Here is a 13,601-nt window from a genome sequence, read left to right as displayed (position 1 = left end):
GTGGAGGGCACTTTGAGTGAGTACGCCGTCCCTCGGGTAGGACGTTAAGAGTAGGCTAATGCCGACGCCGGGTTTCTCTCCACCCTACATCCTTTCCTGTCCATCCCTAATGGCGCAAATGACCTCAGCAGTCGGTCGCCTCCCCTAAATACTACTACTAAATGTAACGAAGTTTGCTCTGAGCCAATGAAAATCTAGCTTGTTTTGACGACAACCTCGATTCATTCTACTGAGACTAGTAAGCTACGCTGTAGCTTTACCTTTTTCTTACATATAATTGCCATAATTTTCCAAATCATCTTAACTATGAACCAATAACATCTCTAGCTTACCTAATTTTGCTATTACGCGATTCCTCCGCTCCCTATTGACCCAATTTCATTGGCGCTCCCGCCTCCGTCCTGATCTGATGGGTGGGCGAGGCCCATTATTGCCGGCCAGTTTAATAATGGAAACGATAAGAGAGATTCATGAAGTCCTGTGCGTGAAGTTTATCTGATGGGAAACTCAAATTTAAACATTAAAATAGGAATTTCAGATAAAATATTGAAGGAAATAAAATGGATTAAAACAATTTTATCAATAAAATACTTTTTCTAAATAGTGTTACTCCTTTTTCCTTATATGTATGCCAATTTAAAATAATTTTTTGTGTCAGGCCTGTATTTTTAGTGAAGAAATTCAAATTATAGAAATACGCCACAAGTAGCTGTAAGGGCTAAGCGGCATGAGGTTTTCGGAAACCAACTTCGGAAAAAGAAAAGAAAGATATATGTGGACAGGGTACATGTTTTTATTTGTTAGCATATACTTATTTAATGCCTTGGTGATGAATAATGTCTGGGCTGATGTTTATTCGACTATCACTCGTAAAGCATCTTTCGGGATCGGTGAGCCTCCCAAGGTTGTGTTTACAGGATTTAATTTTGTTTGCATAAAATGAAAAAGCTGATCAAATCAGCGATGAGTGGAACGAGCGTAAAAAAATGTTCATTCATTGAAAAACGAAATTAACGAAGTACCATAATTGTCTACCGCCAAAAGTAAGCATTAACGTTAATGGCAAAAAATAAAAAAAAAGTGTCTTAGATATCCAACAAATTTCTATTGGTTCTCAACAGACACGTGAACGACCAGAACATACGATGGTTTGTTCTGAAGAGAGCGAATACATCTTTTAAATCGAAGAACATAAAAAAGGGTGAAATTATCATATGGCGTAAATTTTTCATTTAAGTTCATTCATTTCCTTCGAGGCTCATCCAAGACTATTGATCTCATTTTAAGTTCTGTCCGGAGTTGATGAGAAATGCTTTAAATCCAAGATACACTTAAACCTATGGGAAAGCAGCGGTGAGCAGTGTAATGAGAAAACAAGTTGGGAAACCGTATGCTATGCATTCCAAACCTTGGCCATTATTTGAAACCAAGAAATGAAAACTTGATTACTATGTTTTAATATAGGCATAAATGGCACCGTGATGTTAACTTTCATTACGCTATTTTTTGTCCTGAATATATTTCTTATACAACACGGTAGAGTCCCTTACTACGTGGAAAAAATATTAACTTTCCGCAATGGATACTGATATGCAATTCAAATATATTATGTGCGTGGGATTGTTTCCCATTCATTGCTGGGCAATTGTATCACGACTATCATGCCATTTGTTGATATTTTATAACAGTTTTTGATGAAAGTAGGCGTCAGAGATCATCGTAGCTCAATCATTATTTTTAAGCTTTTGGTGTAATTCTTGTATCTTTTCTGTGCAAGCTAACGGCAGGACTGGTATCCATAATTTAGAGAAAGTAGGATGGACCAAAGGAAATAGGCTACTGAAAAGTTAACAGTTCGAAGTGACTGCCTTGTTTCTCAGCGCCAAAAGGTCATCAGGAGAACCTTTTCTTTTTAGAACTCCATGAAGTAAGGGCGTGATAATAGATCATCACAACACACACACACCCTGCCTTGTCACATAATAGGATGCGTAGAGAAAAATGCGCTGTTCTTTAAATTTCGCGCGATATCACCTTATATGACGAAAGTTAAGCTGGAATTCATGCCATTGGACGGTTCGACGTTACGAAGGTCATGGGAATTGACAAGGTTTTCAATCTCGTCGTGTCGCTCCACTCGCGTTGACGAAAACGCAGTATATAAGGGAGCACAAGATCCGTGACCGCCGGCACTGTACTGCAGTAAAAATTGCGTTATCGACGGCGATAACACACATGAAATATCTCTTGATCCGTGATCGTGCCCTTAATCTCCTTTCAGTGCAGTCTGACCAAAATGAACTTTCCTTAATAACTGCAAACTTTCAATTATTAGTAATATGCTCCTGCTGATGGCCTAATGTGTAGTTGATGATTTAAAACCAATTTCATGAACCGCAAGTCGTTTCCCCGACTGTTTCACTATTTGACTATATGTGTATATAGTAAGATTAACGGACTAAAATTAAGTGTTTCTGTACTTCAAACGGGAAAACACCACAACTCATTAAATTCTCATGCTGACACGGAAAACTGAAGCTATCGGAAATACGTAAAAAATGCTTTTTGTGGAATGGCTTTTTGCAATGTAATTCAACTTCACATCATCGGCAAACGAACCAGACAATTAAGATATGCCTCCTTTATGTACCCTGATAACAAACTATTTTTCATGTTTCCGTTAAATAAGAAACTCAAGGCAATATTAACTTCATTGTCTCAAGGTAGTTTCTTTCTCTCTCATTGGCATCACGTAGGAGAAATGACAAACAGAAAACTAATGCAATTTTGGCCAGACATGGACACGCCACGTCCATATATTTGTATTATTGCTTTATGCATGGGTTGGTCCTTGATTGATTTGGTTTTTCAAAATTAAATATAAAATCAATAATTTTCGGTCTTAAAAATTAGATCTAAAGCACGCAAGTATCTATAGTCAATATTTTTTGCATTACCTTTAAGTATCATCGAAGATTTATGGTAAACATCAACTTCACTGCTTTTGAATGAGGGAGTGTAAAACATTCCACCAGCATATCCTATAATTCCACCAGAAAAAATTGTTATTTTATTAGTTAATTACATTTTCGTTTCTTTTAAACCCCGAATCAATAATTTGGGTTCACAAAACTAACATGTTAACCTTAATCTTAACCTATGAGTTTTGAAGTAAAATTTATCAAAAATATGCAACGCTATAGCAATGAAGATAAATATAATGAATTTTTCAAAAAAATTGCTACTCATGCAATAAAATTACTGTAAAGAATAACCACCAAGGAAGCCAATATATCATATTTTGTCCAAAATACAAAGTGATGCGTAATGATTATACTGCAGGATTACACAAGATTATACCTGTACATATATTCTGTGAAATTTTTGTTCTCAAGGCTTAAAGTAATTTCATATACTTGGTGGTCACAATTTTTAGTTGACGTTTTGAATATGTGCCGAGGTTGCGTTTTGAGTCGCCGCGAATGGGGTATAATGTGACTAAACATTTATCTCGTGCGGGAGGAGCGTCGCCCCTGTTCCATGTGTACCGTAGCATCATCGAATTTTATGTGTATTATGAATTTTAACATATTTACTATGCGCCAAATATTATATTAATTAAGATTGAAGACGAGATGGTTGGAAACATATATTGATCCAGCGTATATGTAGTTATGGTTCCTCGGAATTAATAATCTCTGACAGTTGAACTCACATATAAAAATGTAACTGTTATGTGTTCAATATTTTGTTCACTTTTTACCGAAAAGTAGCAATTTGAACACATGTCAATCTGTGCATTTTTTTAATACGGAGGAAACTCGTTAGGGGAAAAGTGCGAAACATTGTTAAATTATTGCTTATGTTTTCGTATTACACACACTTTCCTCGTCTTATGGTACACTATTTACCTATTGTCTTAAGCGTTGAAAAAGAAAACAATTTTTTATGCAGATGGTGATAGGTAAACAGCGCATCGTAAGATGAGGAAAGCAGACGCAATAAGGAAACAGTTGAAGTCTATTTTTTATCAAGTGATTTCTATTGTTTCGCCGTAGTCTTTCCCTAGTTGATTTTTCTGTATCATAAGATTATGTCAAAAATTTTGGGTATCGACGGAAATCCCTTGATGTCCAGCCAAAATATCCGTGAATTCAAGGTGATTTTCTATTTTGATACACGTAATCTATCACCGTTGAGTGCCTTATGGCGTCAATATAAAAAAAAATTAAATAATATTCCCATGAGCTAACTGCCAAACTTAACAAAAGATGACTCCTCACATTTCAAAGATGACTTTTCAAATGAACTTGGAGCGAGCGTGGTGATACAAGTCACGGTGAAACATGGCGATATAAGTTTTAACACAAATTTCAAAAGCCGGTGGCTTAGTGTCGAAATTCTCCCACCGGGGTCGGCTCGTTGTGTGTGTGTGTGTGTAGGTGGGGGGGAGGCACTGTTGTACAATCTGCGATCTTGATCGAGATTATCTTAATCCACTGTGAATAAATACAGCACGCATTTTAGTGACGGAATCAGGAGGGAAGCAGGATGACGAGTCGCTGACAGCCGGGCACAGAAACCTATCTACCTCCGCCCATAGTTCCTTGACGCCAGAGTTTGGTTCCAAGCAGGTACGTTAACCACAAGAGAGTTAAGGACAAACTTAGCTCGGTCGGAAGTTTGATCCATTCCAACGTTTAAATTTTAACACATTCAAAATACTCACGCGGCAGGGCATGATCTACAAAGGTTAGAACTGACAAATTGATGTCTTTACGTATTTTTTGAGTGGTGTGGCAGACTTTTGGATAAGACATTGAATCTACTGACTTGGAGGATTAAAGCTCCTTGCAATTCCTTTGGGAGAACCTCGGTAAAAACCTTAGCTGTTTTTTGAAAGCTAGCAGTCAGCTGGGTACCGAAAAATTCTGATATCTTCTGCGCAAGGAAAGGAAACACTCCCTCTGACCCTGCATGCACTAATTTCGTACTGGAGCCGGGTACGAAATAATTTTTTCAATTAAAATAAACCTTTGACTCACTATCGCCATGGTAGCTGGGTGTTTTGGAGTGCCTGGGGTTAACCATGACTAAATACCATTGATGGCATTCGATTGAAACTTAATAGACCGCATTGGTGTTGTAAGTGTACACTGTAGACACTAATACATTACAGGGATAAAAATTAGCTTTGGCAGGATCACTTGGCCTTGAACCTTGGCATTGGGGAGAGAGAGCTTTTGCGTTACAACGCCCTGGTTGTGAAGAAGAATTTTTTTTCCAAACTATCTCGAAGAGTGGAATGACGGCATTCCTCTGCCCGCTGGTACTCGGTGGCCAGGATCAATGCCAAGGTTAATCTTATGTCACGGTGTTATTATGGCTAACCTCATCGTTGTACGTGGTCATATAACCAAGCAATCCCGTACGAAGAGCAGTCGCTGAGGGAGCTTACCGGCAGTTTGGACATTTTTACTGTTTGGATTTTGTAGAGTAAGAATGTTGTGTTGGTAGTAGGGCAGGGAATCAGAGTGAAGAGGATCCCTCCATCGCCATTTGCCCGTTATGAACGAAAGGTGCCAGAGAGTGAAACAGTTTTAAAGTCCCACACGACGGTCGGAGTGTATCGCTTGAAATTTCCACGTTTCACAAGTAGGGATCGGGACACCACTGGAAAATACACCGCCGACGGTATTCGACTCCGGGCCCTCAGACGTGGCAATTAAATATTCTTTTTCGATCGTATTTAAGTCTGACTACTGTCAATGCGGCTACACTTTTTGTAGCCCTGAAAATTTTCAACTTTAAAGATCAAATATACATCGTTCAATTGAGGGTGTCAAATTGAATTTCAATGGTGAATACAACATTAGTGCTAAGGGAAATGACCCAATCATATTATACCTGAGGCAGCCAAGTACAAAGGTGAGTAGGATATTTCATAGACAACTGTAAGACTGGGTTAGAACCCTTGTTACGCTAAATGGTAGTTAAATGTCGAATGTCTACTAACTAATGAATGCATCATGAATTAGCATTGCTATACATACATTAAACTGCGTTTAAATTTAAACCCGTATGTTTGGTATTACTCCTTTTTCCATGAGTTTATGAACACAAATTTGACAATGGCGGTTATGGCTTGATTAGTTCTGGTAATGGAATTCGTAACGCCCACATAGTAGAGGAGGTCAAGAATTTACAAACGTTTGATTAACAAAAGAATGAACAGCAACATTTAAATACATTTGAGAAATCGACGGTTTACCGAAACCGCATTATGTGCTAACCTCGTTTCCCTACCATTACATCTGTAATTTTATAGGTACTCCTAGTAGACGTTATTTTAAAGGATTTCTTATTTATGATGAATTTAGTTTTTTCTTTCATCTGTCAAAGCACAGAGAGGGAAGAAAATTGATATAAAGTAACTAGTAAAATGGAATATTTGAAATTATACGTGATTGCGGTGAACATTAAGAAATTAAACAAGGCTGATACTTGGTTAATTTCCTGATTCTATTTCGACTTAGGAAGCCGGAAGGCATTTTGTAAAAGTGAATTTTTCTGCGGATGATCAAGTTTGAAAGAATTAATAATTAATAATTATATACTCAAATCATCCCCAATGGTAAAACAATGCTATCAGAATTCTTTATTACGTGTAACAATTAAATTTTCTAAATCAGAAAAACCCATTCTTTAAGTGGGAGTCGAACCCGTGACCTTAGAGTTAGCAGAATCCCACCAGAGTAACCCGTCTATTAAAGTATATTGTTTTTTTCTATGTCCACATACTAGTGGTTTAAACGATAAATCCCTTTAGGAACGAACGATTTATCGGCTTATATGTGTTCATGAATTTAGCCATCATCTCACTTTGTATGCATTTTTTCTCAAAACCTCAAATTTCAATTGAATGCATTTTGGTTCATGATCACTTGTAACTGTCGTGGGAATAGAAGTCCGCATAGGTACTCGCGTCCGTAAGATTTTGTACTGTGTCGCCCGCGATACCAGCTTCCTTCCCCCCACAATAAATAGGTCACCATATCTCGTGAGGTATTAATCTCAACCGCAAATAGCAATGCGCTTTATATTTACCACCATGACATGCTTGCTTGCTTGCACGTTTTCAAAGTACAAACGGAGAAAACTTGAAATATGTTGTTGTTGCTCTAATTGAAACGACGCAAGTCAGGAAACAGCAGGTTAACATGGCCGGGGGATTAGGGTTTAATTTAACATGAATTTCGACAAGTGTAGAATCAACTGCACCTATTATAGTGGTGGTTCGTTTTGCCGATATAGAATAGCGATCGATGGTCATGGAAAATATTGTGTCCGTTAAGGAGATGAGCTAATATTCAAGTGTTCTCGGCTCAACCTTGTGGAAATTCATTTTAATTAAATGAAGAATACGATGTATCTTTCCACTGTCCTTTAATTTGTACCTGATGATGATGCTTGAGAGTTGAAACCGGTTGTACGTGAATAAAGGACATTGGAAAGATTCATTGTATTCTTCATTTAATTGATATGGGCGAAGACTTGGGGATTTACAGGAATTGGTAGAACAAAACTCAGTATTAATGGCATTCGTAATGATGATATTCTAAATAAAATGGTATCTGTCGTTCTTGATAAACAATCACAAAGTTTTTCCATATCATCTCACAAAGACTTAACACCGGCTGATGATTGATGGGCTCGTTGACGATGGGACGAGAATGACGTATCCCATCCAATGTCCTTTAAATACTTCGCGACCATGGGCAATGGAGGGATTTTAACTATTTTAAATTAAATTAAATGGAAAATATCAGGTGGCATAAGTGCTTTCACTTGTTGATACTGGCCAAAAACTTCAGTAACTGTCATTTTGGTGGGATATCCACGGCCGAAAGTTAGGAGACAGATTGATCCGACGTAAGTCGGGTAAGATTCGATGAGAAGCTAATGCATGTGATATCAGCATAATAATGCAGGTATATTCTGATCAACTGTCAAATTTTCATGAATAATCTACGGAAAACTTTCCAGAGGATCAATCTAAGCAAAGTGAATGAGGAAATTTACATATTTATTTAAATCCCGTGTCTCATCTGTGTTGTAAAAAAGTGTGTATTTTTTCTCTTATTACATGCGTAGAATCTTGGATTGAGAGAGGTTTTACAAAATCAAATGTTTCCATACTCAAGTCAGACATTATTCTTTATCTTTTTTCTAATAAATCTACACTTTGAGTTTAGCAGCAGCTTCAGTTTAATGAAAAATACAGCATTACTCAATTTTGCGATGATTATTTCCTCATTTCTACGTTAACAAAATACAAAATCATAATTTTGCTTGAATTTTATGATCTAAATATTTCCTCTGTTTATCTGGGTATTTCATATAATTTATGGCGGGGCATGTATGAATTTATTGTTTGAACGAATAAGTAAACTCAAGATTGCAACAGGAATCAAGGTTTTTCGGTGGGCGAGGTGAGGGCATTGTTGGGAGTATCATAACGAGGCAGAAAAAATGGATGAAGGTCGTCTTGATCGGCAGAGGGACGTTGAAGAATGTAATAGTGAGCAGAATGTTAGGCAAACGAGGAAAGGGCAGGAATAGGATAGGGATGTTTGACGGGATGAAGGGAGAAAGGAAGTAGACAGAGATGAAGAAGGACTTGTAGTGTAGGATGTTGGGTTGTGTTTTGTTAGGAGAAACAAAATATTAATTTGGTAGTTGTGTCCATCCAAAACCTACCTTAACAGGTAGATAACTTAAAAAAAATAATTAGCCTTCTAATTTTCTTTTAAAACAACAGCAGATTCAAAACAATATCCGATTATATTCAAAATAAGGACCAGAAAAATATCTAACATGAATGATCGAAACATGCGTCAAAATAAAGGCAAAATATTTGATGATTGGGATATTAGTTCTTTTTTTCATGATTTCTTGTTAAATTCTCATGGCAATGTTTATACTCACACATATTCTTTGTCCTGCTGGCCTCACCATTGATGAGTTCAATCCTTTGCAAGGTTGGGAAAATGTCCTGCTTTATGGTGCTTTAGTTGGCTCTTCACGGATATTAGATTTAAATTCTCGCCTTCCCCCGCCCTCCATCAAGAAGAAATATCCTCAATATCCTGAAGGTAATCTTTTGTTTTCCATACAAATTTACAAATTTCATTTAACTAATGCACCTGAGCACGACGAGGGCATTATATTAGGAATTTAACTGTGTAATATATCAATACGAGCCGGAAAATCACTCCCAAGCACAAGAAAACCATATTACGGCATCTATGGAGCCAAGGCATTTAACTATTCCAAACCACAGTAATTGATCTGGGAGTCACCCGGATGTGATTCCGGGAACTCAGCAGCCAAACGCTCTTGCCACTACAATACGAGATCCTAAGAATTGTGACTTTTCTGAACAACAAAACTAATCACTAGCGTTTCATTAGTGACAGTATAAGGACTTTGTTAGCGCCGGATAAAGGTGAAACATCTCATTCATGCCGTCACCTTTGCTAATTGAAAAATGATTGGTGGGATTACGAGTATTATGTAGTTAGAAATGATAGTCAGGTATCACTCTCTCCCAACACTTGTCGAAAATCAATTTTTTTCAAAACAACCGTTCTTTTCCTTTAGTTATTGGAGGAACCTTGTTTATACCTTCATTCCGTCTTATTTTTTCTGCGGACACCTTGTTGGCATTATATACTTAAATTCGCTCCTGTGGGTGCACCACTGAGACACTGCCGCACAAAAAGGATTCTATTGTTTGTCATTTCCAAGAGTATTTAGATTTCCCTAACACGATCCAATCACTCTTTCCAAATTTTAATTTATAAAAATAATCACACCTCCCCGGGTAGCGTTAGCCCTTTCCTTGATTTATCGTTAGTTTCTTTCGTCTTCCACCAGTTCTGTCCGTAATATAATTCTGTTCATCCTAGCAATTGGCATTTTGTAGCAAAACGACCAATTTAAATAATAGGTGAAATAGGGATTAATTTAGGTAAATGTTTAAATGTGGAGTGTCCCGAGGGCAAGTTGACTTACGATTAATCACATCACAATCCAAATTCAGAACATAATTCAGGGAGCAAATTTTCGAATAGGTACCCTATATTACCCAACCCAACTTATCATTCGTACTCAATAGTTTATGAAACAGAGAAGATACTATTTTATATGCTTTATTATAACTATTATCTGCCATAAGTTGGAAAGGAAAGTGAAAGAGGACTGATTCCCTTTCCATATCATATTTCCTGAATGGCTTGCAAATGAAAAGCTGACCATCGGCTTTCGATATTAGGGGTCAAATTTCATAAAATTATTTCCAGAATGGATACACGTAAAAAATCACCCTAAATTGCAACGCCTACTTGCACGGAGGCTATGAGTTACCCCATCTAAAAGAGCGAGGCCTGAGAAATGAAGGAGGGGAACGAGATATGCTGAGGGAGGGAACGAAAGACATCTGGTGCGAGGGCAAATTCCTTGAGGAAATCCAAGAAAGGAATATTTATTGCACTGTAAGGAACAGGGGAACAACCCATGCTGTGGGAAGAAGTAACCTGGAGATTATTACTTGGTAGTCTACCGTTTAAGGCAGGCTTCGGATGGATACAAACCGAACACCTCTAAATTTCTTTGGCTCCCCCATGAAGCAAACTGATCCCACGCTACACACATACCCTTCTTCAATTCCACTTACACTTTTTTCATTCTTCTCCATACCCGCATCTCAAAAGCCTCAAATCTACGCCCATGATATTGTTTAAATACGTAGCTAAGTTACCGAGACGTACAAAACCTCGCACCACGTACAGGTTTTCGCGAGGTAATCTTTTCTAAATCAGCCTCCACTTCAGTCCTGGTCATTCACTCCTTCCTTATGCGAGCTTATTTTTCTTAAATGATTCTCCTTTTGATGTTTCTACTACAATAACCATTTAGGTAAAAAAAAACTCTAAGATAGGTTAACTGTTTTATGTGCTCTAGTTCTTGCCCTCCTTTTTTAATGTTTCGCTTAGCTTTTATTTATCTCGAAACCTCATAACCGTTCTTTTGTTTACATTGATTTTCATCCCGTATCTATCATATTGATTTCTTAATGCGCTCAGCACTGATCGTAATTCCTTGGCTCATTGGTTAACCTGATCATCCACAAATTTAACTGATTTTATGGCTTCCCAACCTACTTTCACTTCTACCCCCTGCCCTCCCCATGCCTTTCTTACAATTTCCTCATTATGTTTATTGAAAAGAACAATTGATAATGGACATCCCTCTCTTACTCTTTTTTCTAGCTCTGCTCATCCAGTATCTCCATCTGCCACTCGCACCTGAACAATCTATGACATACACAGATTACGAATAGGTCTCCTTTCCCTCTATTCTACTCCTGGTTTTTGCAAAGCATTAATTAATTCCATCAATTTTTTTCAAAATTCTTCTCAAAGTCTACTAAACAAAAAATACACCCTGATTGAAAAAATATTCCTCTCTATAACCGATCTCATTACTGCTATGGTATCATGATTGCCTCTCCCCTTTCTGAGTCCAAATTGATCTTCCCATAAATAGTTCCCTTGCTGCGTGCGAAATCAAATTTTTTGTTCTGCAGTCCTCACATATAGCTGCCTTCCATATTTAGGGATGAGGTGGCATGCTAAATAGCGAGCTAAATTTTGAAAACAGCAGTTTTAATAGGAGCGTGCTACCCGTAGCTATTGATCCTATTCAATTGAGAGTCATGGTATCAAGGGGTGTGCTGAGCACCTATCCTAGTTGTGTGCCTGGTATTCAGGGACTGTTCTGTGGACTGACCTTAGCCGTCAATATACCATTGTGATTGGTCGGAATTTCCATGCAATCTCGCCATTTTTTTACCCAGAACTGCTCGCTTGATAATCAGTATCCGTGAAATTTAGAGTGCATGACGCAAAGCACGATCTAAATGAGACAGATGGAAGTATTAGTGCAGATTAAGAGAACGTTATCAGTTGAAAAAAACCTTAGCAATTCATCCTCTTCAACGGCTATCTTTATCATCAGATGCAAGAGATAATCAGGAGATTTTAGCTCATTTTTTATGCAAAAACTCAATGACCTTGAATAAAGGCTTTTGATTTATAATGCGGTATTCACGTAATTTTCACTGTCCTTATGGTCAAATGTTTTTTTAACGTGGAATAAACATCGCTCTCCGTGCGATGAATCTCGAGTGCCTATGTCGTAAAATTTTGTGACAGCAATCGGAAAAACTTACTTACGTCTGATTATGGCTTTCAATAATCTGTTAGCCAATCGTATAATAATTTCCCTTGGGCCAAAGATAATTCTACTCTGATACCGATGTCCGAATGACGTTAGCAATCAACGAATATAATAGCGCCCACGCCACCCTGAGATTGAGTGCCAAACAAAAAAATCTTCATAAAGCTAAAATAAGCTTTAATTAGTAATATGGATGCAATATTATGCAATAATACGCCTACAATACATAGAGTATCCTGGTGTATCAGCACGCTGTATACAACCCCTATAACGGCAACGGTATGTGCTATTTCAAGATAATTTCTTCAGAAGAGATAAAAAATTGTTTAGAACCGTGACAGCAGGTCTGAAATGTTGATTTAAAGATTTTGAATTTAAATTTTTAGAGGGATAAAATGGGAAAAATACCGTCATAATATATACTCTGAGCCTCAAAGCAGCCAGAAGTTGAATCTGAGGTTTTCTAAGAAAGATTCTTCAACTACTTGTCAAAAAATTATAACACTATTATGTAACGCGACGTAAACACAGCCCCCGTTAAATTAGCTTAGTTATGAATCCTTCTGAAACACTGGCATTAATGCAAACATAAAATCTTTAGCTGCTAGGTGTTTGATTGAGTTAAGCGTTTGTCTGTCTACTGAAAGACTCTCATCTGGGCTTTGAGTCTGAATAAAATTAGGTAAAGCCCAAGTATTTTGAATATATTTTATTGTTATTCTAGGGTTTACGGTAGATTGTGGGTGGAAATAAACTATACAACAGTACAATGACTCATTTATTTACCTCTCGCAACAATACAACCTGACATTCGACCACTTCAATAAACCTTTTTTCAATTCCGCATGCTTCCTTCCTCTCTTAATTCCGTCCAATATGCCTATCCTACTCCTGCCCCTTCCTCGTTTCCCCAACATTCTCCCCTCTATCACAGTCTTCAACATCCTATTGCCAATCAATATATGCTTTGCCTCCATCTTTCCATCATCCTTTGAATTTCTCCCAGCAATCCTCTCCTCCCCCACCACACCCGTACTTCTTCGTCTGTTTTCCTTTCTGTTCAATGTCCCTTTTCTATCCTTCTTCACACCTAAATTTCAAAATGTTCCAATCTACGCTTATTATCCTACTTCAATGACCATGGTTCTACACCGAATAAAACCACATTCCATGTCCAAGTTTTGGGAAGACTTTTCTTGACATCCTCACTGAATGTTCTGTCATCAATTCCCTACTCCTTGTGAAAGCTTCTTTGTCTGGGCCAATTAAACATTCCATAGGGTTTATCACGAAACAAT

This window comes from Hetaerina americana, unplaced genomic scaffold, assembly GCF_022747635.1.
Source record: "Hetaerina americana unplaced genomic scaffold, ioHetAmer1.1.p SCAF_5, whole genome shotgun sequence".
NCBI lineage: Eukaryota > Metazoa > Arthropoda > Insecta > Odonata > Calopterygidae > Hetaerina > Hetaerina americana.
This window is presented reverse-complemented; position numbering follows the sequence as displayed.